Here is a 25884-nt window from a genome sequence, read left to right as displayed (position 1 = left end):
AGAAAGGACCTTCATTTAAGGTCCAAAGTAAAGTTATAATTAAAGACTGGCCTCTAAGGAGTGCTAATGGGCCAGACTGTCCGAAGCATCAGTGCTAGGCACTGACTGGTAAATGAGAGCCAAGTTGAAGTTCCTAATCAAATATCTATGTACTTGTTACAGGCTGTCTGGCTGCTACAGCCACACTCCAACTAGACTGTGGGTGCTCTGAGTGCTTAGGGACTTTTCAAGAGCACTATTTTAGGCCTCTAGGAAGCAGTGAAATTCAAAGGTGAGTTTTAAATCAGCTTTAATAGTTCATCGGATCTGGTTTCATATCTGATACTTGTTCACATAAAAGAAAACTTGCAATATCACCCAGCCATATCACTGAGCATGCATATAAACTACTGGGGCATGGGTGTAAAAATGTAGGGAGCTGTAAGAATCATTTGCTGAGGGGCTGAACTGTTAAAGTTGTGTAGTCTACTCAACTGGATGTACCTGAGGCCAGTTCAGCACTAACGCAATATGCCTCAAGTACACCAAGGCAGAGAAGTTGTCACTTTGAGATACAAGATAGCATACCCCACATTGTATCAAATACCAAACAGAGGTATTCCTCATCATAAAGCTAAGTCCAGAATGATTGTATTTAAAATTGTGCCTACTTCTTGGGGAAGAAGATAGCAGGTGACTTTAAGATCCATTTCTTGATTCGCTGAGTTGTGCTTCGTTTACTAAAAAAGGCATGCTTCTCAAATTCCATTTCCCTGCAAGTATCAAAACCACAGAGAAGCCCAAAGCCTGAGTAACATAATGTCTGATACAATAAAAAGACAGAACTGTACTAATAGGTTTATCTGTCACTGATGAACTGTAATCTCATACTAACATTTCAAATGAGAATACTGGCACCTTTTTCACATACCCTTTCTACCCTGATTTTGAGCACTCTCTGTAAAGAAACAAATACACAAACACATGAACAGAAAAACAGTGAGGTTAACAAATTATGACCCTTTCTAAAAAGAGACAACTGGCTTCCAGTTTTTAATCAGCTTTTTAGCAGAGACAATTAAAAAAAATAGCAGTAAGAGGCAATCTGCCACTCTGCTATTTCAAGGCCTGCTCCATCAGGAATAAGCTGAAATACTAGCGTGTCTAATTTAGAAATAATATGTGTCCATGGTGAAAGAGCTTTAGGTCCCAAAACACAAGAATGATTCTATGTTTCGGAGTTATACAGCTCTGCTTCCACTAGTTGGAAGCATCCTTAAGGATGCTTTGCCATCCATTGCATACACAGGTACAGAACATATTAAGCAGCCAAGTGATTTGATCTCCATTGTGGCATCTGTCAAGAATAGCCACGTTGCTAATGCTCTTCTGCACTGTAGTGATTAGGCTGCTGGTGTAAATAAAAATACAAAGCTTCAACACCAAGAATCCTCAAAATTCAGCACTGAAAATGTATCTGGAGTGTACGATGACTATTTCCTACAATGTCAATGTTTTCAGTAAAACTTCACTGATAAGGTTTAATTTTGATTTTCTGCTTTTATGTATTTAACGGTTTCTAATAACTAGGCCATTCATCTGACAGTGAAAAGAAGAAACTTTTTTTATTAGAGTAATTCTTGATGCAAGACTATGGTCTAAAAAATGCTTCTATGAATACATAAGTGAAACCAACAGAATGAGAGAACAGTAAGAAGAGTACTGAATATTAGTGCAAGACACAAAGGTTAGTTTTTCCAAAACGAACTACATTATTGCTGGGAAAATTGTGGAACAATACAGCAACAAAAAGAAAGGCTAGTACTTATTGTATTCATTGAAGGTATTTTTACTAAAAAAGTATTTTAATTAACTATTTGTGACAATATCATTGGGCATTAACTGATTTTACTGTTACCTGGGTTTCTTCCTCAAAAAAATAACTTCAACCTGCACAGATTTAAACCTTCATACATTAGAGTTCTTGGAATAAAATACTTGTTTAAAAATTCATAAGGATCAAGTTTTTGAAGATTTTTATTTAGTCTTAGCAATTTATTCTGTGGCCTATCCCTAAAGAGGTAGATTTATTACTAAACTTATGCATACGAGACAGGCTGAGAAAGTTGGGGCTGTTCAGCCTGCAGAAGAGAAGCTGCACGAAAACCTACCTCATAGCAGCCTTCCAGTACCTAAAGGGGGCCTACAAGGATGCTGGAGAGGGACTCCTCATCAGGGACTGCAGTGGTAGTACAAGGAGAAATGGGTTTAAATTTAAACAGGAAAAGTTCAGGTTACTTACAAGGAAGAAGTTCTTTAGTGTGAGGATGGTGAGGCACTGGAACAGGTTGCCCAAGGAAGTTGTGAATGCTCCAACCCTGGAAGTGTTCAAGACCAGGCTGGACAGAGCCTTGGGCAATATGGTCTAGGGTGAGGTGTCCCAGCCCATGTCAGGGGGGTGGAACTAGATGATTTTAAGGTCCCTTCCAACCCAAACCATTCTATGATGCTATGAGAGGTAGCAATATCAACTATTTTCTTAATAAGAACAAAAATCCTTTAACCAGATTGATTTTTTCTGCATCTCCACTTTTTATAAGAAGATTCTTATGGTGAGATATTTACATTTTAAATTCAGTGTAAAATACAGGCACACCCAAATCTCAGCTTTATAACACCACTGGCACATAATTAAAGACATAAACCAAGACAAAAATCAGAAAGCCGGTAATATTTTATCAGTGGAAGTCATTACTCTATATAATTACTTTAAGGCCTTGAAATGCACAAATTTCCAGCAGATACACACAGCCCCAAACAAATGTCCCTAGTTCTTACAGAGATAAATGGGCTTCATAGCCAACAAACATGCTGTTTTGGACCAAGCTGTGAGAGAGATCAAATCACAGACGCAAAGGGCCCTCAGAGAAATTGTGTTGCTCTTATTCACCACTGACCCTCCATGACTGCTATTTCAGCTGATCACAACTCTCAGAATTGACACAAAAGAGGCACAACCCTTTAAGTTAAAAGGTCCATCACACATAGTACTTTGTCCTCCAACACAATAAATACCACTTTATCCACTTATACACTTGTCTGCATGAACAAACATATGTGTCTACATATACGCTTCCAGTGCAAACCAGAGTAATAACATCTATTCTGGGATTCTTGTTTAGCTTTAACATGATCTTGATTTAACCCATAGTTGGACCATGCAGGCTATAGATGCAATAGATTCAGCAGCAAAAGGATAATTTACACTAGCCATTTCTAGAAATAAGACACTGATATAATGGTTATATAAGTGCTTGCACATTTTCATTATCTCTCCGGCGGTTGGGGTATGAACAGAACGTGGTACCAGTGTATATCATTTTTATCTACAGCATTTGGGATGATAACAAAAAGAAGTATGCATGCATGTTTTTCTGTTATGGCAGATACACAGACAACAGGAGGATAGGGGAAAACCAGATTTAAAAAAAAAGACAAAAAAATCTACATGCTATTGATTCTCCCACACTTATTACTGACTGCTATGTCTTCTACCACAAATATTCTCTTTGATGTTAACAAGAAAGATGAGCTGCAAAGGCTGCAAGAATGCTTATGCCCATTACTGTCTTAATTATAAACTTGTCTGACTATAAACAAATGAAAAATAGATTGTTTATATGCCCTGGACATATTCCTAAGGCTATAAAGTGAGCACTCCATTATTTAAGAACCATTTTATATTGCCATGAACGTAAATGCCTGTAATACTAAGAACTGTACCAAATACACATTTAGACAACAAGGTCTCTGGCGTGAATATTAGCTGTATATAAAACCTGAAATAGAAACAGGAGAAAAATATTTCTTGTATATGAGAAAGTACCCATATCCCTCGGAAAATGCTGTTTATATGCAATGCTAAGACTACAGACACAGAGAAGGTACCCTGATGACACCCCAGCCACCTGCACTAAATTGATACAGTAATCAGAAAATAAAATGGAAAAATTTAATTCACTAAATGAAAGATAATGGATACCACTGCTGAATACAAAATAAAATAACTAAGAACAAGTCAATGACATTAACTATGCATAGCGCGAATATTTCAGCTATTTCTCAGGAGCTAGGTAAGACAAAAGTTATTGTACTAGTCAGCAATTCATACTTTCAACTTTTTTTCATAAACATTTCTGTACTTTGACATATATTATCAAAAGAATAAATAAAACATAACATATGCTTTCATTTCTGAATTCTGAAAAATTACTTTGTGTGTATATATATATTTATTGTTGTTTCTGTTTTCATTATTTGAACAAATATTGCATAGAGATTTTCTTATATGGTATTGCTGTTATAGACATTACAGTGTAGAGGTCAATGCACAAACAGTATCTTTTTATACTTTGAAGCTTCATGTCAGCTTCTACTTTACAACTAAGCTGTTCGTTCCTGTTTTTAATCTTACCCCAAGTTTCAGAAGAATCTTCTAGGAGTCCTGCAGACAGCATGGTAGAAAATCTATTCATCTCCTTTCATTCTGCATTTTGAATGATGGTTCAGATGAGGAAGAGCTTTTTCAGTGTTAAACTGTAATTCTCCTCTTGTAACTTTCACACTCCTTACAGGAAGACTACATCCAGGCTGATTGATACACTGAAAAAAAACATTAAAAAAAAGAAAAAAAATCTTTTTTCATCAGAAACATGCAAATATGTATCAACTGAAGCAGCAAATGTCTGTGAGGGCTTTCTTTTTTCTGCTTTTGTAACTCTTGGGCAGGATCATCAATACTAGCTGTAAAAGAAAGGATGCCTGAACAACTGCATTTAGCTCTCAAACATACCAAGAGGTATGTACTGAAGTGCAAGTCTAAAAAAAAGAAAAAAATCAAAGTTTTACAGAAACATCCATTTCTAAAAATCAGGTCCTATGTCGAAGTATAGGCAGGGAAGAACAAGACATTTTTCGTGAGCACATTTTAACTTCACAAGGGCAGCAATTCTCAAACAATTCCCAATACAACATTACTCTTTCTGTGTCTTTTTTATCAACACACCAGTAGATACTTTGCTATCTTAATCCATTAGATACATGATTGCACTGCACAGAACGACACTCCTTGTCAGGAGACTACACTGTACCACAAGGAAAAAGCAACAGATCGAGCAGTGTGCACATATATCGTCAACTGCTTTCTATACAGTGAGACAAACTGTAAAAGAAAAGAAGTTATCTGCATTGTAAAGCAGGAGAGCAGCATTGTTTTGAACTGTACGCCGCATGCATTTCAGCGACATGAAAAGGACAGACACCTGCTTTTTGACTTACAAGTCACGTAGTCTGCAAAATAACAGAGTAAACCTGATCTAATGAATTGTCCAGTATAGGAGCAACATTAATGGTTTCTCAAACATCTTGCAGATTATTTATTAGAAAGGTTTTCTAGTATAAGATGTCATAGACAGTGGCAGTATCTCACTTTGCAACTGCACAGCCTGTAAATTCACACTGAAGATTTCCTAATGACACGCTGCAGCGTTCAGGAAGCCAGAGGTGGAATCAACATCGCAAACTTACATCCAAGATAAAACTAATTAATGGCTGAAGAATTAGCACGGTTTTAGCTATAGAACACCCCCCACCCCCCCAAAAGCTCATCACCTCTCAGTAAAAATCCATTCTGCAAGAGAAGGGCGAAGTCTGGTGTGCTGCGACAGCCTAATCCCCATCTGCAGGGTGTACGTGGAAACTAGGCATCTCAGATGATTCAAATCTTGCAGAGACAGGAATTCCTGTTGCCCTGCTCACACTGATGCTTCTGGACAGCTCAAAAACCCCTGAGCACTATTTGAGTATCTTAACAATTTAATCTTTAGTGATTATTACAGTGCAAGGTTTACATTTAAAAACGCTTGTTCCAGATAGGTTAAATATGTGAATAAAACCCCACGTATATTTAATAAAATTGAGTGTATTTTCATAATTATATAATATGTAATAAGATTAAATATATTACATTAAATTTAACTGCACCTATGAAGAATACACAAACACAGCATTTCCTATAGCAACATATATGCTGCTGTACTCAGCAAGCATATCTAATTTCAATCTATATGTCTAAATGCATGTCTTGAAGCATTAATATATACTTTAATTACTGTGCTGAGCAGATGAGCACATAATAGCAGCTATCATTTTAGAACTTTACAGACATGGTTCACTATTTGAAAAAACCCTTGTTACATGAACATTTCCTTTACAAAAGCAACAGACTCTTGATCTTATCAATGTGGTTTGATTTTAAAATCAAATCATAAATTTCATGATACTCAGCATTGTTCTTAAGGCCTTGGCTCCTGCAGTTATGCAATTACATGACACTTAATATTTTTTAAGACTGAGTGTATCTCTAACCTTTGTGTTCCATGCTTAAAATGTGTATCTCAGCAGCTGAAAAGAACACTCAGCAAAGTAAAAGAAATTCTGCGTTGTTTTAACATCTTATAGCATTTAAACTATGTCACAATTTTTGAATCCAAGCTAATATTTTTCTAAATTAATACCTGAAATTAATAACGCCACACTATTAACCCAGGAATCTTCTGTGAAGGCCAAGGCTAGGCCAGCCAACAGCATCAGCTCCTGGCACTGCTTCTAGCTGATGGTCAGCAAAAATATCCATATACCTTAGATGAGCTTGGAGGGAGCAGTATGTCTCACAACCAGCCACCAAGCTGGTCTTGGCTGCAACCATCAAGTGGACCTGCCTGCGATAGCCTCAAAACCATGTAGATAAGCTTCCTGTGTCACACATCAGGTTGCTCAGCATTATTGCAATGTAGATAGGTTAAGGAGGAGAGCCCCTGAGATGGTCAGGAGGCTGGAGCATTAGCCCTCAGATAACAGAATGACGGAGCTGAGCTTGCTCAGCCTGGAGAAGACTTTGGTGAGGCTTGGAGGCTTTCATGACCCGACTGGATGAAATCCTGAGCAACCTGGTCTGACCTCACAGCTGACACTGCTCTGAGCAGGAGCTTGGACTAGACACCTCCTGAGGTCTCTTCCAACCTGAAGAATGACTATGATCATTCTGTGCTGCTTGTTGATCATTGCTGCCTAACTGGCTTGTTTTCTGGAGTTACTCTCTTCTCACAAGGTTTTATTTGCTCTATTCATTCCTAAGAGCCCTTACTCTGACAGTCTTCTTGCCCTTCAGAAAACGGTGCCTTTTTTTACTCTAAGAGCCAACAGTTTCAGGCACTTGAACCCCAAAGTATTTTAGCAAATACTCTGAAATCCATGAGTTGATTCTGGACTGTAATTGTTACTATCTAATGAGCAACTCTCCTATATTATCAACATCAAAACAGAGAAGGAACAAAAGTCCTCATCATGAACAAAATCCAACTTGGTTCAGGACATTTTTCCCTGATCTTTTAAAAAATACAGACCCATAACTGACCTTGATATTTCCTTCCTCATAGGGGTCAAATCAGATGCTAAAACTGTTGGTATAAATGTATTTACATTTTTTTTCTCCTGTGTATGTTCTACATTTTCAGCTCCCAAAGCATAGTGCTGAGATCAAGAACAGCCCTGTGCAGGCAGGCAGCTTCCACACAAAACAGAAAATCAAAGCACATGCACAGCAAGACCCCTGAAATGTATCTTCACACATGTACCTGTTTTTAAGACTACTATAACACAGTGTAACAACAGAAATACAGTAATATATGAAGGAACTGGGAAGCAACAATGTTGAGCAACCTAGAACTTCAACCATTTGACATTGAAAATGCTCATTTGGCTCTTACACGAGGTCCTGGGCACATTTTAGTACACAGATTTTATTATGCAAGTCTAAAAATAGTGCAGAGCGAACTCATTGAAAAAAAAACTTACTAGGAGTAGTAAGGAATATACAAGTTTCAAGAGGCCACCCCAAAGCACTTCTAAAACACATTGAGCACAAACCTGCTATACTTTTACTAGAAGACCACTTTCCTAAAGCAACCGATTTTCATCGGTTCCCTGAATGCTTTCACTTAATTTCTTTTTCTTGTCCAGCTGTGCCTTAACTCATTTTGCTAACATATATAATTTTTCCTAAGCAAAAGATTAAGTGGACAAATCCAGTTCCTATGTCTAGCACCAAGATATTACTGAGCTACATAAGCTATTAAGGGGTTCTAAACTATGGCAAACAAGACCCCCAGGGCTCACTTAGAAAAAAATATAAAAACACAGGTCTAAGCTTGCCAGAGTGTCTGCCTCTTACAGGCACAGAAACCTGCCTGAGAAGAAAAAAAAGCAACCATTATTATGCATGAGGTACAGACCATCTGCAGTGGGCTCCAAGAGCCAACTTAAAAGAAGGGGGGGGGTGGGAGGAGTGTTCCCAGCTGCACTCACAGACAGTGAAGAGCCTGAGACTCAGAAGCTGTGAGTGGGAAAGAGATGGTAGATTAGGATGAAGGATGTACAAGATTTGTCATTGTAAAGAATGGAAAAAAATGTTATAACATACATACTGTGTTTGGGGTATACAGAGAAGAGCAACAAGAACATAACAAACTTGTGAAGACAGAAAGATCAGACCATCAAAAAAGATTTCTAGGAGAGCTCTCTCCCTGTCACTCTGGTAGTAGGAGTATACAGAAGGTAAAAAGGGATGATAATATTATTACCCTGGTTGCAATATGGACCACTGAACTCCTCGTGACATGGAAAGGTGAGAACAGCAATGGCTGTAAAGTGGCAGGCACAAAGAATTCGGGGAGACTTTGTTTTTTACTCTTTCTTTTATAGAATTAAACACATCTTTCCATATTAGTCTTAAAAATTCTCTTAATTCTTGTGACACCTCTTTTCACTACTGCCACTACACATACCCATATTAGCTATTTACCATTATGCATGCCATACAGCTCAATAATGTTTCATTTCTGAAAAGGAAAAAATAACCTATTTTTTTATTTTAACCACTGAAACTTGAGTTACATTTAACTTGCCCACAGAAAGAAACAAAACCATAAGAACATTTTCTAACTTCTAGAAGCTTGCTGTGCACTTACATGTTTGCAGTTCAGTAAACAGGAGATAGTTACATTAGCTATAAATGAACTGTGACTAGGTAAATATGAGTAAGCCTTTCAAAGTGACTGTTGCTGATTCTGCCAGGAAGCAAACTTATTTACATCTCTATTCAAGCCAGAATCATCACAAGTACTTGTCCTATTATGTAAAAATTGCTGGCTTTTTAAACACTGCAAGTTAAACCCCAGTTTCACTGATATGCCTGGCTAAAACTCTGCTCACCTCTCTGGGGCCAGGATTTCACCTGGAATTTGAGTCTATATATGGGCTGACCCTGTAAATACCATGATGGAAGGGGCGCTGACACTTGAGCTCTGGTGAATCTTGCTGTCACACGCAGAAGTCCCTTTTCCCAGCGGTCTGCTCCACCTAGCTGCTGGAGATTACAGCTCTCCATGCTGAATCAGCAAACACAGACCTGAGGCACCCGCCATCAGCTTAGCAGAAAGCGATGCATTTTGAAGGGTTTAAGCTGAACCTGTGGGTTTTGCAACAAAGCAGCTAAGGTGTGAGCACATGTTCCCTTCTGCAAATTCCGCTGAGGAAGCACTAATCCCCAGTAAAAGGGCGGAGCAGGGAGTCTGGGGCAGTAGCAACTTAAACCACTTCAAGGAGGTTTGCCAGAGCTTGTCTGTCAGCACTGGAGCTTTACTTCTGCAAAGAGTCCTGTCGACTTCAAAGGGACCACGTGCACCAGTGCAATTAGTGACATCCACACTTGCAAAGAAGACTGAAGCCTAATTAGAATACTTTTTTTTTTTTTTGATGTGCATCACTTTTGCTTTGCTAAAGTATTACAAACACTGGGAGAAGCAGTGCAAGATTACTGTGCTTAAATTTGCTTATTTATTTAAAACAAAGTCCATTTTGCATACATGTGCCAATATGCATGGAAAACTTACTGACTGTTTGCCTGCAAATGTATGCTAATCTGTATACGCTAGCATAAATTAACACGAGCCCTTGCTATAAAAATGGCTTTTTATCCACGTATCTAGGAATATGCTTATGCCTAAGCAGGGAATTTTAAATTGTTTCCCAGACCGTTCCTGTATCCAACTGCAACCTGTTTATTTTGACCTCAGTTCTTAGAAACTGTTGATGCCACGGTAGAAATATGCTGTGTGTTCCAACAGGCAACAAACAGTCCTAATGACAGAATACTCCATCTGTGCTGCCAGAGCATACAGTCTCAGTCTATAGCTCGTATATGCTCTAGCTGAGCATGAATCCTTGGAACGTGGAGAGAGCAAGAACGGAATCTGCAATGCAGCTCACATCGTAAGGTATGTTGACAGGACAAAACTACCCAAAACAGGCCTTTGTAGAGAGTCCAAAGGCAGTCAGTTTACATCAGTATGGTCCAATTGCATCAGAAGCACTTGCATCCCACCATCCCTGCTCTGATTTTATTAACTACAGGCTTTTAGGTTTTTTAAAATGTTTCAAAACTACAAAGTTAAAGAAAGTGGGCTTAAAAACTACCGCAAACCAAAGGTAAGAGTTAAAGCATGCAGAACACATGGCACTATTTACAGTGAGCTAACACACTGGATCCGAGGGAATTTTCCATCAACCTCGTACTCTGGAAAAGGTATATTACAGAAAAATGCATGTTGGGGTCCTTTAATTTTTCTTGCATCTTCTCTTCTTATGATGCAGCTGTGGAGCAACACCCACTGGTATTGGTAGCATGAAACGGCGATCCTTTCCTTTTACCAAGGTCTGGTACCAATTACCATGGACTTAGAGGCACTATATAAAAGACAGTGCTGATTTGTTTCTAAATTTGTATCTTGATTAAACTGTCAGACTACAGCACAAAATCAGAGCTTACCTGACTTTAAAATGCTACTACAATAAATTATCCAAGAAGTGCAGTACAATTTGTAAATGCTTATAAATGGATCAATGCTACACTTCATGCTTAGATTTTAAATTTTGGCCATGCCAAATCAAATGGAATAGAAGCAGCATTTTATATTCAAACTGCAAGCTCACTATGCTTGAAATAAAAACTGTATGTGAGGAGAGACTGTGAAGCAAGATTTTAAAAATCTGCAAGTTGGCCAAGAGAGTAACAACTGCATTATTATTTTTAAAATAATTTTAAACTGCATTTTGGTACACAAAAAAGCAAATATGAAGCTCCAAAACTCATATTCTCAGGAACACAGATGTAAAGCTCCATGGGTAAGAACAGTGGTTTTCAGAATTTACCCCTGTAAATAGAGCAGAATTTGGTCTTGCCTTGTTAAAGCAAAGTTATTTCCCTCAGAACAGCTTCAGTGATACAGAACATATTTTAACTACCTAGAATTTCAACTTCTAGGATTAGTGCTGTAAACACACATAGTGATTGTGGTCTCATGAAAGAAATAGTCAACATAAACATGGTGAAGCAAAAGCAAGATCAGCCATGCAGAATTTCCAAAAAGTAGTTTAGGAATTAAATAACTGTTAGTAAAGTTACTGCTATTAAAGTGCAGTTATTAAAACTTTAACAGCGTAGTGAACCATTCTGTACAATGAAAATATTATATTAAAACAGAAGATTCATTTTCACTCACAATTACAAGCCATTGCTTTTCCTAAAGCTTCTATTCTTTTTTTTCTTTTCTGTCAATGTTGTTGTATGTCCTAACACAATTTTTCTACTTTTACACAGTATTCATGTCAGAAACTAGCTATTCTAAATTAATTAATTAGCAAGCACCCTTCCAGAGAGGGACTGTATGATGAAAGTGTTACATAGTGAAGTTCAGGCATATTTTTATACCCTCAAAAGATGGTAATTGATCCTCCCCTCTCCCCAGTTTCAAATGTGGAACTTGGCTGCTATGAGTTCTTTCCCACACAAATCAAGGCTTGGCTCTTTTGAATTGAAACAATATGGGATGATTATTGTGGGAAATTTTTTACTGTTGCTGTAATTTAAAACTTTCTGTACCCAATTTTGCATTTTCTATAAATCAAAACCCCATTTCACTTACGGCTACAATTAAACAGAGGAAATCAAAGACTAACTTCTAAGCAAGTCTTGCTATTAATCATGGGATGAACTAGTAGTACAACTACTTTTACTGCAGTTTCTTTCTGCCTGAGAACTGTATTTTAAGCTAAAGCTTGAGCTCTTTAAAAAGGCTGTGTCACAGATGAGACAAATTAAATAAAGGTATACTAAATGGTATAGCATTGCATGTTATTTAAGATGGGAAAAAAAAAAAAAAAAACTAACCAAAGCATACAGACTCCCGTAGCACTCCTGTAGCAACTCCAAAAGAATCACTAGCTACAACGCAATCCATCACAGTTATTTATAGCAGCCTCTCTCACCTTTTGACACAACAGAAGCCTGCTAAAAAGTACAGTGACGGCAACGTTTGCACCGTCGCAATACTATTACAGAGACAACTACTCAGCATTTGATGCTGCACTCACAGAAGCTATCATGCTTTTTCTCTCACCAGAAGCAGCTATGGAGTCACATGCCCTCCTTTACGTGTATGAACTGAAAGGTGTCTTTTTCTCCTTTTTAAAGGATAATTTACAGAGGCAATTGATTTCAACATCAGAATTTAAATGTAAAATATGACATGCAAACACAAAATTAAAATTCTCATGAAAAATGGAACTGTGTGGAATATGTCAACTTAGGGCTTCTGCTTTTTCAAGCTAGAAGTCAAAATGATGCATTTTCTAAAAAGAAAAAAATGCATCTTGATTGCTAGACAAAATAAAATACGAACTCTTATATCACCAGAAAGACATGTTTCACCCAGCTGTCTTTATTTTTTTTCTCTCTGTCTCTCAAAAAAAGAGAAATCTTATGTCATTACTGGTTTTCAGTGCCCCAGATATTTTTAGAGCAGGGTTTAATACCTCACGGTATTAGTCTTAGCAAAACTCCTACTGAGGTTCAAGTCACCACATTATTTGCAGCAGTGCATCCACAGTAAGTATATGCAATAACAGCAATTTATTCATAATACATATATTTAACATAAAAATTGGCTTCCAGGTAAAGGCAGTCAGTAATGTGTACTTTCCATGCTAAAGAGGAAACTTTTACTGAATGCAAAGTAAAATTAAAAAGTATCTGGTAAAAATCCCCCACCCCCACCCCTTTTTTTTTTTTTTTTTTTTTTTTTTTTTAATAAGACACAAAGGAAATAGCTGTGAAGAGTTTTGGGAGTTACTGGAAGGCCTTCTTAAAAAAACAAACCAAAAGTCTTCCCAACACTGACTTACTATTCAAATACTATCTTTCAATAAAAAGCCAACAGAAAAGTTTTCACCTCTGAGAAGAATTAGATTTTTAGATGTAAATTACTGAGATTATAGGTTGAAACATTGTTTTGCTATTAATTTTCTTCCCAATGATTTCTAATGTACTTGCAGACCTCATTCTCTCCAACAATGAACTCCCAGAGCAATCAACACCTCTGTTTCTCAAAAAGTACATTCAAAACACATCAGTTCATCTGAGACACAATAATACCAGGTCTTTGCTTCAGTTTGCTGAAACTTGCTGATAATTTTAAGCATACCACTTACTGAGCAGAAGTAAAGGGGAACGTCTCATTTTATCTCCCTCTCTCAGCTGAGCAACAGCCGAAGACAGGTACTACTTACAAACCCTGCCCAAATTCACCATCCAAGCTAGAACATTTGTCCCTTTTTTTTTTTTCAGGTTTATCACACAGACTTTTCCCATTTGACTTTAACTGATACTCTAAACTGAAGAGGGAAACTGCCTACCCTGGCTAGCTTACACTCCTTGGTGTTCAGGACACCTACACACAGATTAGACTGGAACTTTTCTCACACTGCAGGTAATGAGAATATAAGAAGGCTGGTTATCAGAAGCACTCATGAGCCACTTGGAGACACCTAAATGCAAGCACTAGAACATACTTGGGGCCTGGCAGCACTCACCTGAAGATTTTCAGCACCATTAATAATCAGGCTATAAAGCTCTCATATTAGGCAGAGCATTACTAGGAAACATTTCAGAAAAATCTCACTTTAGCTCTTCTGTATTTTCACTTTTGGTTCAAAGCACTGTTTTTCACACAGCCTTTACCAGCTGCAGAGGAGAGGAGAGGAGGGAGGATATGGAAGCAACAGTCTGGGACTACCAGTGGGTGCAAAATTCCTAAGCATCTGCAGAATGTGATTGTTACAGGCACACTTACTAAAAATGGGGGGGGTGGGGGGGGTGGGGGGGGGGTGTGGAAGATGAAAACAACAACCAAAAAAAAAACCCCAAACCCACAGTTTTCACAGTATTCATTAAAACACAGTTGGCCTTCTCAGCAACTCAAGCAGCACAGCTTTAGCTCGCTTGAAGCTGTCCACATGGTGGAACCAGTGTGGCTCTCTGAGCTCAGTAAAACCCTTGTCTGCTTCCCAGCTCTGTGCATCATGTGTGTGTCTGAGGCACTCTCCAGTGTAGCTGTGCCCTTGATGCAAGTGAAAACTATAGACAGGGTGACTGAGAAAGCCTGCTCACTTGAGCTGACTGTGATTTGCTACACAATGCAAGTGCTGCATGAACCAGACACACTTGCCTGTCTTCTAGAAACCAAACTCTTAGTACAAACAGAGGACAGGCTGCTGTAAGAAGAAATCAATCTTAAACTCAATTTCACTCGGGCCAGCAGTAGTATAGAAAGAATAGAATTGTCAGAGAGAGAAAAAACAAACCAAAACAAAAAAAACCAACAGCAAACAGAAGATTCAAAATATGTCAATGTCTTTATTTTCAGAAGTTCCCTCACAGTTTTCTATTCTGCAGGGAGCACATAAAATGTTAAGATTTCTGAGTTTTAGTTGTCTAGTATCCTGTAAAGGTTTGAGGGTTTCGGTTTGGTTTTGTTTTGGGTTTGGGATTTTTTTCAGTCAATGATCTAATTAACTTCCCCATACAATCTTAAGATGCTATCAATAAACTGGATTTTAATTATTTGGACAGCAGAATCCCAAACTGGAAGACCAGGCAATTTCACAGCATATTCCTATTGGGGCACAAAACAGACCGACACATTTACAAGAGGGTGGTGAGTGAGCAGGGAACACATCACCTTCCACTTTGGTATAGAATACTTCTGAATTTGGGAAGGCAGGAGGATCACCTCCTTGACGTAAGAGTGAAAGTCTCCATCCAAAGGAAGTCAAGGACTAGAATAGCAACTGCATCACAGATCTAGACTACGAGATGCTGCCTTGTGCAAAGCAGTATTTAACCACTCAAATTCTGCAGGCACTACATTTCAAAACACTCTGTGACTTCTTCCTTCTCAGCTCAGTGTTCTCCACATGTACGATGTGCATGGTTTATTCAAACATCAGCAGTTTCTTACTGAAGAAATCTTACAGGCAACATCAGAATTATCGCCAGCTTACACAGGGAGGTGCTGAGGCAAACTGAAAACTCAAAAGGGAGGAAACTTGAAGAGGCTTTTACTGTTACACCCAAGCCTCAGTGTAAAAGAATCTCCCAGCTTCTTACCCATTTTTCCAGACATGGGCACCCCGACTCCCACATATGAATACTTCATCAAGGCCCAATTTCTGGACAATAGCATGTCTAAGTTGCATGTTTTACAAATTAAAGGATATTATATTAAAAGATAGAAGAGTGACTAAATAAACTCTTGAGACTGCAGATGTCACAATAAAAACTATTCTTTGAACCCAGTATTTCTCCCAGTGGTCTCTACAGCAGCAGCTGTACATAAAGGACAGTATATAATGGACAGAAAAAAAGCTGTGTGCTATCTGAAGTGGTCTGAATGGGTCTTAAACTCTATGTAGTCTTCCGCAGAGGTGAAATTCAGTCTGTAAAGAATGGTTTACTTTCTTTAACTGCTATTAGAAGTAATACCCACTAGACAGCAAAGTGAAACACAGGCACTGATTGCCCAGATAAATCTTTTCATTATAAGCATTTTTCAAAAATACTCATACAGAGCTGTAACAAAGTCTGTATGAGTACAGTGAGCTGGAAAAGTAATTTTTCAGCTTGATCCCTTGATGTTAATAGAGTTGTGAGACTTTTCTATTTGTTCTTCCACTATTTGCTACTTTAAAACCAAGATACACAGTTAAGGTATAGGCCTGTTTTTTCACAGGCTGATCTTTGGGAAAGTTTATTAGCTCTTTCTGCTGAAACTTGAATTAATCTTCAATTTAGGTTAGAATGTATCTCAGGAGGAACACACCGATGACAACAAAAGTTACAAAATGCAGGGATATGATACTGGCTCACTCACACCCCCCACTTTTCCAAGTCAAGTTCAATCCACCACCAAGCAGGTGTTTACCCTTTCATGTATTCAGCCGCGCAGGCATGGAAAGTTAAAAGGCTTGAAGTAATTATTTTAATAATAATGGAATTTTAGTCCTTTAGTGTCCAACCCAGAACCTTATATGGGTGCAAATCAGCTACATCCAACTGACAGTGTAAAGAAATCTATTTTGGGAAGAGAATTATGCTCATACTTTAAAGTTCCTTTGAACTTGCTAAAACTGATTGTAAGATGTGGACCGCAGTGCCACAGATTGAAGAAATATTCACCAGCAAATACATGTATGTATGTCTATACAGTACCTTCCATAAGCATGAAAGTGTCATCATAAAGTTACAATTACTTTGCTGTCACTCCTGACTTCCAAACTGGCCTGCTCTGTACAACAGATTCAATTACTCTTCAGTTTGCTTTTCTCTCCCAAATCAGTCCTCCACTTCTACAGACTCTAGACCACCCTGTTGCCAGCTGGCTGCATCTGCAGCCAAGTGCTATTCCTTAGCTGCTTGCCTTAAGTAACACTCTGAGTTCTGACTCCTGAAAGCATTTTAAGGCAAAAAAAAAAAAACAAACCCAAGTATCTCATGGATACCACTTTCACTCTGTTAAACAGCACCCTGTGAGAGCATTTTGTGTTATGGAGGAGTAAGTAATTGCCATTCTAAATAAAACACTAAATAGCATCTTAAATGTATACACGTGAATATTACATGTTCAACTTCATTTTTATTTATTCCAAATAGGAGCATCCATAGAAAAAAATACTCTGATCACATGTGAAATATATATATAGTAGAGTGTGTTATACTTTAAATGAAATAATGTTATACAGAGATTCAGAAGGCACAGAGGAGACAGTAGAAATAATTGTTTTAGTATCATTTAAAATGTAAATGTCATGTAATATGTAATTTAAATGTAAATCTGCACCTTAAACCTTCAATCCATCAATGTAAATCTCCATTTAAGAAACAAAATTTCCATGTGATCACATTAATTCCTCCTTCTATATTAATTATAGAATGGGAAATGTATAACCTTCAATTAAAAACTGGCAACTATCTTCATAACAGACTGAGTTGAAAAACTATTTTTCAAAAGTGGTTACTAATAGATTTTAAAACGTAAATGGTTATTCACATAATAACTAAGCAACCAAAAAATCCCTGTATTTCACGCTGCATTAAAAACAAAACCAAACCCCACAATGAGCTCCTGCAGCAAAATTTATATGTGGATGCCCTTTGGGCCTGTAAGTTTCCATTCTTTTGGGGATAATATGATCAATTCCTTCCCATGCACCCTGTAATTCATATATGCATACTGGAGTAGGAATCATACCCACGCTGTGTTCCTTAAAACAAGAAAGCAAGACTCTGACTCTCCTTGGATTAAATCAGACAAAGTAAGAAGGTGAAAAAGCTAACTGCATAAGTACGTAAGGTCATGCAGAATGCAGTGTTCTTTAAATGCACTTTAAGAGTCACTCAAGTTCAGGCTTCCTGTATCAGGTTTTTAAATTAGTGTTACTTTGGTTGAGAGTATAATACAAAACTCTGATATCTGTGGAAGACTTTCCTCTAATTCAGGTCTGGATATACTGTTTTATTTCCTATAGGCAAATAAGACCATGCATCTCATCTGCCAAAGGTAACAAAAATACTGTAAGAATTCTCTTTTCTTAAAAGAAAGGGAAAAAATCTGCAGCAAGAGAGAATAAATATCAAAAAAGAAAAAACAAATATTCGTCAAAGAGCAAAATCTTTTGAAAACAATACTTGCTGTATACACAAAAGTAGAAGTAAATACACTAGAGCTCTTTGTGTATGGGCAGCAAAATAAATACAGCGATCAAAATCTCTCAGATGCAATTAAATAGCTTTCCTACTCTTCTGCACACTGAATTCCAAGAAACAGCAAGACTAATTCTGAAAAATTGCAAATGCATTTAAAAGTCATGTCAAAGTTTTGTGTTCACCAACACACCGTATTTCCTGAACTGAAACAACTGCCCATCTAAACTACTACAAATACTTGCAACTTCTTTATGGTTAATACATCTTGCAGATGAAAATACAAATTAATTCTTCTACAGCTTTATCTTCTGGCTGGAACAAAGTCTTTTCTATCACCTATTCTACTGTGACTGTGCAAGACCTGTTAGCATGAACAATGTACTAGAAAGAATAACGTAACTTGTGTTGAAAAATCAGGATTAAGTTTGTCTATCTCCTTTACAGGAACCCTAAACTGACGTCTCTCTGATGAACTAACTTCAGGGTGAAGTATCTTGGCCTACCATGGTTGTAAACCACAAAAATGCTATCATGTATTTCTCCAAGCTACTCAGTGCCACCATTTGCCCCCAACAACTTTAAAATAAACAGACTTAATGCTGCTGCTTCTTGTTTTCTAGCTCCTGAGAGCAACTGTTTCCATTTCACTTTCCTATTTTTTAAATTACCTGAAAAAAAAAATAATAAAAAAAGACATCTAGACCACTTTCCAAAAACACTATTTTTTCCTAATTTGGCATTTTAAAAATATTTGTGTCTGTAGTTATAAAACCACGTGAACTCTTTTATTATTAAAATTGAAGCTGCCTTCTCCTACTGGAAATGTCTCCTTACACTGACAAAAGAATTTCAGGAGCTGAATGAATGCCACAGGAAACATATCTATATGCAGGTATTCGAATACATGGGCAACATACTAAGTGTACCTCAGATTCAAATTGTTGCAAAATATCAGTCAGCAATTCAAACACCATCAATCAAAGCTACAGAAAATGATTAGTTAATTAATATTTAATAAAGGTGTATTGGCTATTATAATAATACATTCAGTTTTCTTTAGCTCCTCTTCCTTCCCTTTCCCAAAGTCTTCAATCAGTATCCAAAGCAATTTACTTTTCTATTTGTGTTTTAACAAGTTTGAAAAGAGCAAATCACTTCAAAACTTCAGAGAGAGTTAAATGTTTTCCTTGGCAGATAACAGGATAAGATGGTTGAGTTTAATTTAAACTTATGTGTGTAAAAATAAATAAGTGGTACATTGCCATCTTAAATCTATAGATTCTTCCAAAAAGACTGCCCTAATTTAAATGAAGAATGCATAAGGTAATGCATCAACTACATATCAAATATGGAAGCCACATTCACTCTTTTTTTATTCATAAAACTCCGATTTGGAGCATCAGTGAGATGAAGCTCTTTAGAGCCCTACCCCATACACCTTTAAAAAAAAAAAAAAAAAAATTAAAAAGAATAAGAAAACCCAACAAAACATGATCAATGCTTAGACATGTATTTTGGAGTATTATGCCTGCACAACTTCTGTGAGTTTTATAAAGTTTTGATGTCCGGCCCTGAAAACCACTATAGCAGTCAGATCATTATTGCAAATCATTTTTGCAAACTATTATGTATATAAGCTTAATCCAAATCCCATTTGAAGTCAATGGAAAAATCCCCGTTGCCTTCAGAGGCCTTTGGATCAGATCCTTTGTTTCCAGAGGTATGGCACAGGAAATTTCAAATGTATGCAAGAGGGAAGAGTGTACAACTACTAAATAAGTGGTAACGCTAATCTTCTGTGAAAAAAGACTTTTTTACAAAGGGCAACTCAAAATGATGAGACCTCACATTTGACAGTATATCTTTTTAAAAGATAGGCTATAAAGGGTCTGATTCCAAGCATTTTATTCCTGCATACCTACCTATAAATCAAGGTATCTTAAACAGAATTATGTGCTATTTTGGAGATCATAAGTAAAATTTTAATGAAATCCTACTATTATTGGGCTCACCAGCAGATTTAAACCATTCTACATGAGGGCTCGAATACCTGTGGACAAATTTCTGCATCATTCCTAGGAAAATCACAGACTGGTTTGCTCTCTAGCAAGAAGTTACAGGTCAGATTTATTAGCAATTCCACAAATGTGCATATGCACTACGTTAGTGACTATGCGAGTAGGGGAGGATTGCTCCAAAGTCCATCAAACTCAAAAGAATTCATCCTATTGTGGATCAGGCACGGAGTCAAATGAATAAACAAGTATGGATTTACACAGTACCGTTTACAGCAATATTAACTCAGGACTTGCAGAAATGTATGTGCACTGAAAACATCTACCCCGCCATTTTATATCTACTGGGATACTTATGAACGTCTATTGTGCTGGCCACAGGGATTTCAACTTCCTGTCTTCTGGCTGTAATCAGAAGTCTAACTAGCTGTATACACACTGAATAAATTAATACCAATATTTGCAAAAATCCAATGCATTGTAAAAGCATATATGCTATATGAACACGTATGTAGCTATGAAGAAACATGTTCTACAGTATGTCTTATCTGAGAAACAAAGACACGCAGTCATATTTCTAAATTAGTTTGTTTTCTTCTCAGACACATTCAGCCATAAATCAAAATCACAATCAAAACCAAAACTGCATGGCAGTGTTTCTTTGTTATTTATATATATGTATTAGACCTCCACAACAACTGCCACTACAGGGGGAGAGGGTGGGAGGGCTGATTACCTGCACCAGTTTCAAGCTGAATGCAAGTGATGCAGTTTGTTGGAAAAATGCCTATTTCAAGCCTATTTCCATTTGCTTGAGGAAACATGTCACAATCACAGGCCTGCCCATGTCCTGAGCCCTCATGTGCATAGAAGACTTTGAATGCTGCTGTACAAGGTGCAAGGCCCTGTTGAGGTTTGTAACGCCATGTGGCACATGGGCGAAGGCCGATTACAGTGAAACCATTCTGCCTGCAAGGGAGTTGCTGAAACACTGAATTACACCACCACTCCCTCCCAAAAGTAAAAAAAAAATTCCAAAAGTAAACTGGATGAAACAAGGCATTCCTTCCACTCTTCTTTCTCCTTACCTGTTACAGAATGTTTATGAATACTTAGCACATACCAGAAGGCAGTGCTGTACCAATACAGACATACAAAATATAATCCAGCCTCACAGTCTTAAGTTACCTTCTATATTCAATGAAGATGAGAACTCCAGACTGCACCCACATCTGAAAGTGGTAAATCCTGCTCCATCCCCTTTCCCTTTCTTCTCTCTACCTCCTCTTTTTTCTCCCTCTCCTTTACCCACAATAAAATCTCCCTTAACCTGATCCAAAGCTGGCAGCGTCATCCAGGCAAAATTCCAATTAATTTCAAAAAGTTTAACCTGAATAAGGAGGCCACGCATCCCATTTATTATCTCTGAAAGTAACCATCACATCGTAACCCACCTATTTGTGTAAAATGCTGTGGACTATGCTCCCCTTGTTTCACTGCAAGCTGCTCTCTGCCTTGCACGTAACACTCCTCTCTGTTGAGCACTGTGTATTACTCACAGGCCTAGAACATATGCACCTTTCCCTCGTGCTCCCTTCTTTCTTTGCGTTAGTATCTTTTGGTAAAAGCCGTATTTTTAGTCAAGATAGGTGGGAGGTTAAGAAACTACTGTTCATTTCTCAGCAATACCTTAAATATCCTTTTGGAGGACAAAAATCCATTTGGAAGATGTGGGTGAGGGAGAAAGACTATGCTTTTAATTTTTCATTCCATGCACCAAACATTTTGCATGAGAATCTTGGCAGTCCCACACCAAACACTTTCAAAATGTAAATGCTCGAGCTCACGTGCATAATTCCTGAAGGCATTCATCTGAGGGGTTGAATGTTTCTATCAGCAGTTATATTTCAAGTTACAGACTAAAACTAATTCTAAATTTAAAACCTGGAATTCACCAATCTAATGAACAGATCTTAATCCTTCTTCAACTAACATACACGTGATCTTTATGCACTATGTTCATTTTCAGCATGCTCACAGAAATCCTCACTGTGAAATAAATCAGTAATAAGGTAATTCTGCTTCTTTTACTTTCACAGCGATCATTTCTTGCAAGCCACCACAAGATAATGAACTAATACACCTGAAGCAATTTTATATTCCTTTAAGTGCAAGTCCTCAGCAACAAAACAACCCCAACAAGCACTGCAACTTAAGAAAAAAAAAATATATCCTCTTTATCTAAACAGCATCATTAGGGGAGCAATACCACTGAGTACTCTGAAATCTCTGTGATTTTATACCAATAAAAAAATATACTCTGAAATCTCAGCTTATGATTTTATACCAATAACTATAAGTTAGAATCCTCAACTAATAGTTTGCCTTGTACTGTGCAGCTACTACAAGCCTCCAAAAATCACTTTGAAGAAACTAATTTCAGCTATCACCAAGCCATACATTTCTGAAGTCCCTTCTTAATCTACAGAGTTCACTAAAACATTCTCTACTTACTTTGAGCTTGATCAGCCAATAAATACTGCTTTGCTACTTAAAGTTATGAGTTGTTTTTCAGTTTATGTCGCCATAAAACAGTTCAAATGCATTGCCAATATGGAGATGGTTTTGATACAATGCTGTCAATGGCCTGAGCTTAAAAACTATTTTTGTACCAGTCACTAGGTATTTCCTAATTATTTTTTAGGGTTTGTTTGTTTTTTTTTTTTTTTTTCATGGAGAAAAAAAACAAAAACAAAACAAAAAACCCACAAACAGCCAAACTTATCTGGATTTGTTTTGATATTTAATTTAATTCCTGGATATAAATAAGATTAAAGGGAAAAGAATGAAATATTTTGCAAAAACATTCCCTGTTTTTCAGTGCAGAGGAAAGCATTTTGTTTTACAAATACATATGAAAATCTAGTTTCCTCATAAAGTGTCTTCAAAACTTATTTATTTCCAGATACTTTAATTTGGGCATGCACTTGTCTATATAAAGAACACAAAGTAAGTATTTTAATAGGTCTGGCAATTTCATAGTGGTAATAAATCTTAAGTGCACAACTAACTGCCAAATTGTGCCTAACTCAGTACATCTACATCCACACGCTACTTTGATCTATAAATTGCATTATTCTAATATTTAAGTATTATACTTAAAATAAATTCCTTCCTTAACACCCGAAGAGGAAGAGAAAGAGAGTGGGAGTGTGTGTGAGCATGTGCCCGTGCGCGCATGTAAAAGATAAAGAAGAAAACGCACTTTTGGCACCTAGAGACCTTTAAAGGCCATGAAAAATAGCGTTCTAAAAATACATGACAAAAAATGTTAATTATAAAGTAATCCTGGGCAATTACAGGTATTATAATTCTTCTATATGAACCCTGAAAATATTTATGCCTGAATTCACATTGCTAAGTCAATCAGGAAACTGTAATGCGATACAATTACTAAAGATCATCACATAGTTATCTTAAAAAATATTAATTGAGCAATAAGAACATGTACTCTTGTGTATATACACACAAATGGCATAAACCCCTATGTACTTGTTAGCAGCTGCATTAGAGCTGCTTTGCACATGGGTGTTTCAAACACAGTGAATATTAAATAAATATAAAAACTTGCACCACCCAACTTTCTTTTCCTGAGCTTCCTTCTATTTAAAATAAAATATAGGGGGGAAAAAAGGGAGGGAGGGGGGGAAGGAAGGGGGGAAATGCCACTGAAGAAAGAAGCTATATTGTAATCAATGAAGGCAAGACTGGCACAAGTCCTAGAACATTTGCATTCAGAAATAAAAGCTGTGATCGACCTTTGTCTGCTAAGAAAATGAAGCTTGCTGCTTTTAAACAGACTAGCGAAGGGAGGGGCAGACTTGATAGAGAGGGAGAAGAGAACCTAAAAACCAGCAACAATAGCAAATATTAGTATATCACATCCCTAATAGCCAGCAAGCTATCACCTTGAATGAGCCTAAACCTTGCCGGGCTGGTAACATGCTCCTGGTTAATCAGAAATTAATAGGCAGTCACGAGCCGATTTGCCGATACCCACGTAGTTTCTGAAACTTAATTTCCCTACTTGATAATTACTGGCAGCTCATGCCATCGTAGCGGTACACAACCAAGAAATGCTGGTGGGTGCGCGTCGAAGGGGGAGCGGGGAAGCGGTGGGAAAGCAGCTTACCCTGTGCAGGGTGGGGAGCCAGCCCCGGGGAGCCGCCGATGTGCTGGTGGTGTTGGTGTTCACCTTGCAGCTCTGCAGTCTCCTGGAAAAGCAGGCAGAAGGCACTGAGCGAGCTCTGTGGCATTTCTCGCCCTTGCAAGTGCACGCAGGCCTAGGAGAGGAGGCGAAGGCGGTCCTTACCTAGCAACCGGCGGCCGCTCCTCCGCCCGCTCCGGCCGCAACTGCCCCCGGCTGCCAGCGCCCGGCGGCAACAATGGGCGGCTGCGAGGGAAGGGAAGGGAAAGGAAAGGAAGGGAAAGGAAGGGAAGGGGCGAGGGGAGGGAGGGAAGGAGGGAGGGAAGGCGAAGAGAGAGAGAGAGACGGAGGAAGAGAGGAGGGGAGGGGAAAAAAAGAAGCGTGTTAAGCTTGTCTGGTAGTTAACAAGTCTTGAATGAAGAATGTTAGCAAACAGACAAACAGCATGTCTGATGCATGCTAATAGTCCTGGCTTCACCACTGACACTATGAATAATTCAGTAGAAAGGAGGGAAAAGAAGAAGAGAGGAGGAAAAAAAAAAAAAAAAGAAAGAAAGAAGGCACCCTCCACCCTTCCTTCACGCTGTCGAACGCCTGCAGAGAAGACGAGAATAAAAAGTATGCCGCAACTTTCTCCTTTCCACCCATCGCTAAGCAAATATTCAGCAAAAAGGCCAGTCAGGCACCATCACTTTCGCCAGTGCAGCCTCTCAGAGACTTTCAATTCCTATTTTCGTTGGCTATTAATTTCCACCCCCTTCCCCCCCCCCCCCGACTCCCCCTTTACCGCCTATTTTACTTCTTTTGTCTAGGAGCTGGCACCTGTCCCAGAGACGGCATTTTACTGCACATCCCCTTTTCCGTCCTCAGCAGAGAAAGATGGGGGAGAGGTTTGCAAGGACGAAACAGCCTGTGCACCCCATATTCCCCCCCCCCCCCCCATATTTCCATTTCAGCCATGGTCAGATTACAAGGGGTTTGGAGGGATATCATCCACACTATTTCACATGGCGCAGATACCTAAAGCCATTAAAAATATATTTGTATTAAAGAGAAAGAGAAAGCCAGTCAGGGTGAGAGGTTTGTTCCATAAGCAGCACTGTTCACTGATACTCGAAGGAGGAAAATCACAAATAAAAGCCTTCATTCTCGCAGCATACAAACTAGCAAAGCCCGATTCATCGCTCAGTCAAAGAAATCAATTTCTTTAACGGAGGGAAGAGAGAGAGAGGGGAAAGAGAAAAAAGGATCAGCGGAGGGGAAAATACTTGGCGCTTTAACCTCAGCATTGCGATATACAGTACAGCCGAGCACAGTGCAGGAGAAACAGAAAACGAGCTCCCTTCTAAAACGGTGGAAAAGGAGGGTTAAATAAAGAAGAGTGGAAATAAAAAAAAAAAAAAAAAAAAGGCAGCTCCTATTCGCAGTGTTTTCAAAAGTTGTGCTCTGGCAAAGGCCGTCTGAAG

General features: G+C 38.1%; 1 long non-coding RNA gene across 1 annotated transcript; it reads right to left on the bottom strand.

Annotated features, from left to right (window-relative positions):
- Positions 1-2310: 2310 nt before the first annotated feature.
- LOC308228935 lies at positions 2311-25338 on the bottom strand. The gene is made up of 3 exons (XR_013958286.1): positions 24584-25338; positions 24404-24485; positions 2311-4641 (listed from the first exon to the last, which is right to left on the bottom strand). It is a non-coding gene; the product is annotated as an uncharacterized lncRNA (long non-coding RNA).
- Between the last annotated feature and the right edge of the window lie 546 nt (positions 25339-25884).

This window comes from Psittacula echo (assembly GCF_963264785.1).
Source record: "Psittacula echo genome assembly, chromosome: 1".
Taxonomy (NCBI): domain Eukaryota; kingdom Metazoa; phylum Chordata; class Aves; order Psittaciformes; family Psittacidae; genus Psittacula; species Psittacula echo.
The sequence above is the reverse complement of the archived record's forward strand: the minus strand, read 5'-3'. Positions and strand labels throughout refer to the sequence as shown.